Source organism: Stegodyphus dumicola, chromosome 3 (genome assembly GCF_044657685.1).
Source record: "Stegodyphus dumicola isolate Sdum_Otavi_A_Nest chromosome 3, ASM4465768v1".
Classification (NCBI taxonomy): Eukaryota; Metazoa; Arthropoda; class Arachnida; order Araneae; family Eresidae; genus Stegodyphus; species Stegodyphus dumicola.
In genome coordinates, this window is record NC_140770.1 from 4,066,939 (window position 1) to 4,073,395 (window position 6,457).

Below are 6,457 nucleotides of genomic sequence, written 5' to 3' on the forward strand. Positions count from 1 at the left end.
TGCCTATATTAGGCAGAACGAGTGAATACTTAGTTGGGCATTGCGGTGGAGTTATAAAAGCTTAAAACAGTACTTTACAATACATATTTATTCTGATGCTCTCTCGACCCTACAAAGCTTGGCAAATCCGGAAACAAGCAATAGACTTCTTTTGCATATAAAAAACATTTATAACAAAATAAGAGAGAAAAATGGTACATATTTTCATTGGGTCAAGGCTCATATTGGTGTTACCGGGAATGAGAGGGCGGATATGTAAAAAAGAGGCAGCCCTGGGAGAGGGTGATATTTATGACGCTATTAATGATTCCAGAAGAATTACCTTGAGAAAAATAAAAGCAAGTATAATTGAGAAATGGGCTCGGGAATGGAATGGTTCAAATAAAAATAAGGGTTACTTGAGGATTTTGACCATAAAAAAGAAAAATGGATTTATTTAATAATATAGATACTATTCAAGTTATCACGGATCATGGTAGATTCCCGGCCTATTTAAAACGTTTTAATCTCCAGGGCAATGATCAATGCTTGGCTTGTGGGAAGTACGGAAATGTAGCTCATTTTGTGGAAGAATGTAAACTGACCGAGAGTGTGAGGACGAGATTTGGAAAAATAAATGAACAGAATGTAATTGAAAAAAGAAAATTCTTGAATAGGTAGGCAACAGAAATTATGAGGATTGTGAATGAAAACAAGACTATCATAGGAATAGGACATTAAATATTTTAATATTTTAATCTTTTTTGTTTGTTTGTCTGCGTCGGGTGTGCTGCGTTAACCACGAGGCCGATTATTGTCGGCCAGGAGGGTTGCAGCATACTCGTAAACTAAATTAAACTTAGTTGGGGAGACTGTAGAGTAATGCCTAATGAATGTAGAAGCTTTAAAACTGAAAAGCAAGTTTATTTAGTATGAAGCAAAGACAAAGTCCTGAGAAGATTCAAATAACATTCTTATTTAACGCTCGAAAGCAACAGAAAGCACCACTTGTGCTACATATGAACCTCCGCTACTTGCGGTATTTAACGTAACATTAAATTGAAAATTACATAATGCAGTCTGAGACTACACGCTTAAGATAGCTCAGGTAATGAACGGCGCGTATTTTAAAAGTCGGCTACCACGATGGCTAAAGCCGCAATCAAATTTTGGCAGAGCTGGCGGCAGTACGTAACTGCAACGCGGAGGCTCCCAGAAGCTTTTCAAACCTTCGGCTTCAATATAAAACAATTCCTTTTTATTCTGACGAGGAATGCGGAAAAATTTAAATCATAACAATTGGTTGCTTAACGTAAAATCCTACACCTTTAGAGTTTATTTTCCTCAGCAAGAAATTTGAAAAATTAGAAATCTCCTCGTCGGGATTCCAATTGCGGATCTTCCGGTTGCTAGCCGGATGTACTACCATGAAGCCACGAACACAGAGAATGAAATGATTTCTTACATTTTCGCCAACTTTATAGGCAAACCGGGGAGAGCCCGAGACCCAGTTGACCAAATGGTGAGGCGTTATCATCCATCTAGGGTCGGTGAAACCGATGATGTTAGAAGTTAATGAGGCATCTGGCAACATATTTTAGAGCTGACAGGGCCAAAAAATCTAGGTCCACCAGATTTGAGTTCGGATGCCATGGACAGATATTAGACCCTTTTAAGATCAGGAAACATTAGATATAAGCAATGTCCTTGTCAGGATTCAAACGAAGAATTTTCCACACTGTACTCACACCATAAATGCACACAACGGGGAAGGACGCGAGATGCGATAAATCTTTATATTCTCATTTCCTTAAACAAGAATGGAAAAAGCCAGAAACCTATTCGACCAAATAACAAATAATACTCCACCACACCGCACGTCACAGAAGAGGCATTAGATCATCCATACTCAATCTACAGACCACATACAGCCCAGCGAACACACGTGTATGGGCCGAAACGATATTTATGTACAGTTTTCGAAGCTTTCCACATACCGCTACTGTAGAATTTTATATTTCTTAAACGCATGTTTAAAACTCTAGCTTTGCATATCTAATGGCAAGAATTTTGTGACGCTGCTATTATAATACTAACAGCTATTACAATACAAATAGCTACTATTGCAATACTAACAGCTATTACAATACTAATAGCTACTATTACAATACTGACAGCTGCTGAATGTACGAAAAGTACATGAAAGACCCGAACTGTTTTATTAGTGTAATTACGTTTTCGATTATAGTAAACGTCGTTTCATGTGATCGCGGGTAATATCATCATTCGGATACTGTCATCCCAACCGCCTCTTCGTTTGTATACGAAAATAAGAAAAATGCATTGCTTACTGGGATCAATGGTTCGGTTAGTACGATCAAATATTACAGAATTATTTTTTCAAACTGAAGTGAAGTTGTCAAATACGATTAAAATAGATTACAAAAATTTCCACGCGACAGACAAATGTCCCCAAATAAGGAATTAGATGACCTAACAGCTTGGTTTGGATTTTAATAAACCATTTAAAATTAAGCAAAAGAAGCAACCTTAGTTTGACATTGATTTTTGTGAGCTTTCAGACTGAAGTCTCTTTTCTTCAGGAGCAGAAAAAAAAACTTTTAGTAGAATTTTCCTCCCTTTTCCTTCTTCCTTGGGGGGAACCATGAAAACATCTAATAAAAGGTTGCTTTTTTTCGTTTTTCATTTCTTTTAAGCCCAAAGCGGCGATTTGCACAGAAGGGCTATTGATTTCGTTTGGCATTTTGCCTTGATTCACTTTTTAAACTGTTGCCACCGAATATTAGAGCCCTTTATTATATTTAAAGAAATTAAATAATGAAGAAACTGCGTAAATGTATGTATTTTTCTCGCACTGTGATAAAACAACGGTACCTAGAGCCATCCAGTTCTGAATAACGTACGTCTTCACCCGAATACTGGCATCTGGAAGCCCGAATTTGTTTTATTATTTATTTCATATTTTGTAAAGCATTTATGAGTTTTTGATTAAGAAACTCAACGATTTCAAAGAGAGTAATGGCAACATTGTAAGGAAAAATTTTTATCTCCAGCGCGTGAGACTGTGTATCGGAAATTCTAAAGATATGCTGTTTTTAAATATTTTGTGATATTGCTATTGAATTGAATTTTATGTGCTTTTAAGTATGAAGAACGTGTTATTGAAATAAGTAAAGGTAACACACAAAACGTTAAAAAAACGCCTGATCATAATATAAAATCTGTTTAATTTCAGTTAAATAAAAAAGCTTTCAGATTTTTTTTTAACTGAAATAACTAACCCAAGATATGTTTCTTAAATTTAGAAAAATCTGACAACAGTCGAAATGAACTGATGACGAAAGTATAATTTCTAGCTAGGAGTCTTAAGAAAAGATACGCCGCCTAATTTTGCGCCGCAACGAAAAAGATCCAACACGAGTTGTTTCAGAGAGCAGCTGCAAAAAACGTTATTCATTTTTGCTTTCAGGTTTGGCGGAGGAGATATAGACAATACAAATTACTAGTATTTGGAGACGAAATTAGATCTGGAGTCATCGAAAATACCGACTTCCAACTCTATTCCCTGTCGTTCATGGCGTAGGAATGATGGCGCATCTAGTATCATTCTGTTTGATGCGTGTTCAGCTAATGAAAAAAAAACTAATAAATAAAGGTTTAACCTTTGCCCATACCATTCATGTGGGAAAGTTATTCGAAAACAGAATGAAAGAGGTTCATTACAGTAGAGGATGCTTGGTTTGTGATCACGTTTGTCCACCACCATTTTGATAACATTAAAGGAATGAGAAAAAATGCTTTTCAAAACAGCCACGGAAATTTATCTTAAATATAACTAGAAACATTTCGATAAGCAAAAAGTCTTTAGTCTGAAAATGTTAGGCTAAAGTTCCTTTATGAACTGTTTATATTCATGATGTTTATGGATGTTACCGTCACTGACATCCATAAGTTTTAGCATTTTTCGTTGATTCACTACAGCCCACCAGCGGCCGAGCGGTAAAGTCGCTGAACACTGGTAGTTCGGTCCGAGGTTCGAATCCCGCGAACGGGCTGGCTGCATGGGCGTTTTCGTGGTTTTCCCCATGTGTAACGTGTATACGAGCCAGTTTCTCTTAGAAAACCCTCCACGAAGGCATCCCTCCTTTTAGGCAGATAGCCCTCGAGGCTTTGCCTTAATCACACACACATACGTTGATTCACTACAAGCGTTGTTTCACTTTTCAAATTCTTGCCACCAAATATTATCGTTCTGTATTATATTTAAAGAAATTAAACAGTGAAGAATCTGCATAAATGTATGTATGTTTCTCGCATTGTGATAAAACAATGGTACCTGAAGCCATCCAATTTTGAAGAACGTAATCCTCCTGCGAATATGGGCATCTGGAAGCTCAAATTTGGAGTTTGTTTTATTATCGATTTCATATTTTGTAAAACTTTAACAAACTCAAGGGCTTAAAAAGTGGCCAGTGGCAACGTTGTACACACACACACACACACACACAAAAAAAAAAAACTTTTATCTCCAGCGCGCCAGGCCGTGTATAGGAAATTCTTAAGATAAGCTCATTTTATAATTATTTTGCGATATTGCTCTTGAACTGAATTTTATGTTTTGAGTGCGAAGAACACGATATTTAACAAATAAAGGTAACACACAAAACATTTAAAAAAGACCTCTTTGGACATAATTTAAAATATGAAACCTTTCAGAATCCCTCCCCCTATTAAAATCCGGCCTAGCGTTAAATTCTAACAACTCATCTTTATTAAGCCCACTTTAGATCCACTATTTGGATACATGTCTTTGTCATTTAGCAATTTCTGTATTTTATATTTATTTCATGATTTTAACTTTTATTTGGTTACTTGTTTAATTCGGTTTAAAAAATCGATGTTTTGATCCCATTAACAGAATTGTTGATCACAATAAGCGATGTAGTTTTTTATTGTGTGTTACCTGTTTTCGTATAAAAATGGAAAGGACGTCGACAATTCGATAACAATATCCAAATAAGATTAACCGCAATCACGTAAAGCGGCGACTACTGTATTTTTGTTCCGGAGGAAACAGTATAATAATTATTATGCAAAAATTCTTGCATGTCTAGTTTTTATCACCTCAAATGTGTCACAAACTCTGTAAAATACGACAAGTTACAGAAATAAATAAGTGACAAATTAATTAAAAAAGAAGTAAAAGTCTGAAAGCTTTGAGATTTTACATTACGCCCAAAGGGGGGGGTTAACTTTTTGTGTATTACCTTTAGTTATTAAATTTCATGTTCTCCACTCTAAAACCATAAAATTCAATTCAACAGCAATATCGCAAAATATTTAAAAGAGCATTAAAATTTCCGATACACAGTCTCCCGCGCTGGAGATACCCCCCCCCCCACGTACAGTGTTGCCATGGCTTGGTTTGAAATTGTTGAGTTTCTCAATCAAAAACTCATACTTTACAAAATATGAAATAGGTAATAAAACAAATTCAAAATTCGGGCTTCCAGATGCCCATATTCGAGTGGAGACGTTCGTTATTCAGAATTGGATGGCTCTATGTACCGTTGTTTCATCATAATGGGAGAAACATATATACATTGATGCAGATTCTTCATTAATTAATTTCTTTAAATATGATACTAATGTTTGGTGGCAGCAATTTAAAAAGTGACTACCCGTTTATAGTGAATCAACGCAATATACCAAAACGTAATTAATACCCCTTCTGGGCTAACGCCCTTTGGAATAAAAAGAAAAGAAGAGGAATCGGAATGTTCTTAATCTCACTAGCAACCTACGGTATAATACTATTAATTAATGTAATTGTTTATAAAATCTTTCGTAAAGCTATGTTACCCTACAAACATACAACAATATTAAAAAAATCAAAGTTCTGTAAAACTATTTCTTTCAGCCCATTTCTGTGAATTTTTCTCTCTTTGAGGCTGGTTAGTAAAATAACAGTCTAAAATTCTTAGCAGATCAAAGCACACCACGTAAGAGTTATCTGCCTAAACGGAGCGATGCCTTAGTGGCACATTTTCTGAAGAAATCTGGCTCATGAGAAAACTATGAAAACATTATACAACCCATTCGCCAGGAATTCAACTCTGGTCGAATTACCAGATTTAAAAGATCTCATCCACTCGAGAAATTTTATGAACAGATTGGCACTTTGTAAGGTAAGATCAGTAACTGAAAAATCAGCATTACATTTCTTAATATTTACCTTGGCTTTGAATCTAACAAATTCTGGCAAGTGACTTGTGGATTATGAACCACTTGGAGGTAATCATGGCTAGACTGTGCTGCAGGCAGACTGCAAGCTTGGCCATTAGTTTTTTTTTTTTTTTTTTAATTCTTTTTATGGCACTTTATGTGAAGGCAAATCATGGCCTTGGAAGTTAATAAGGATCCTAGAAAGAAGTGGAACAGACTCAGAAGCACCAAC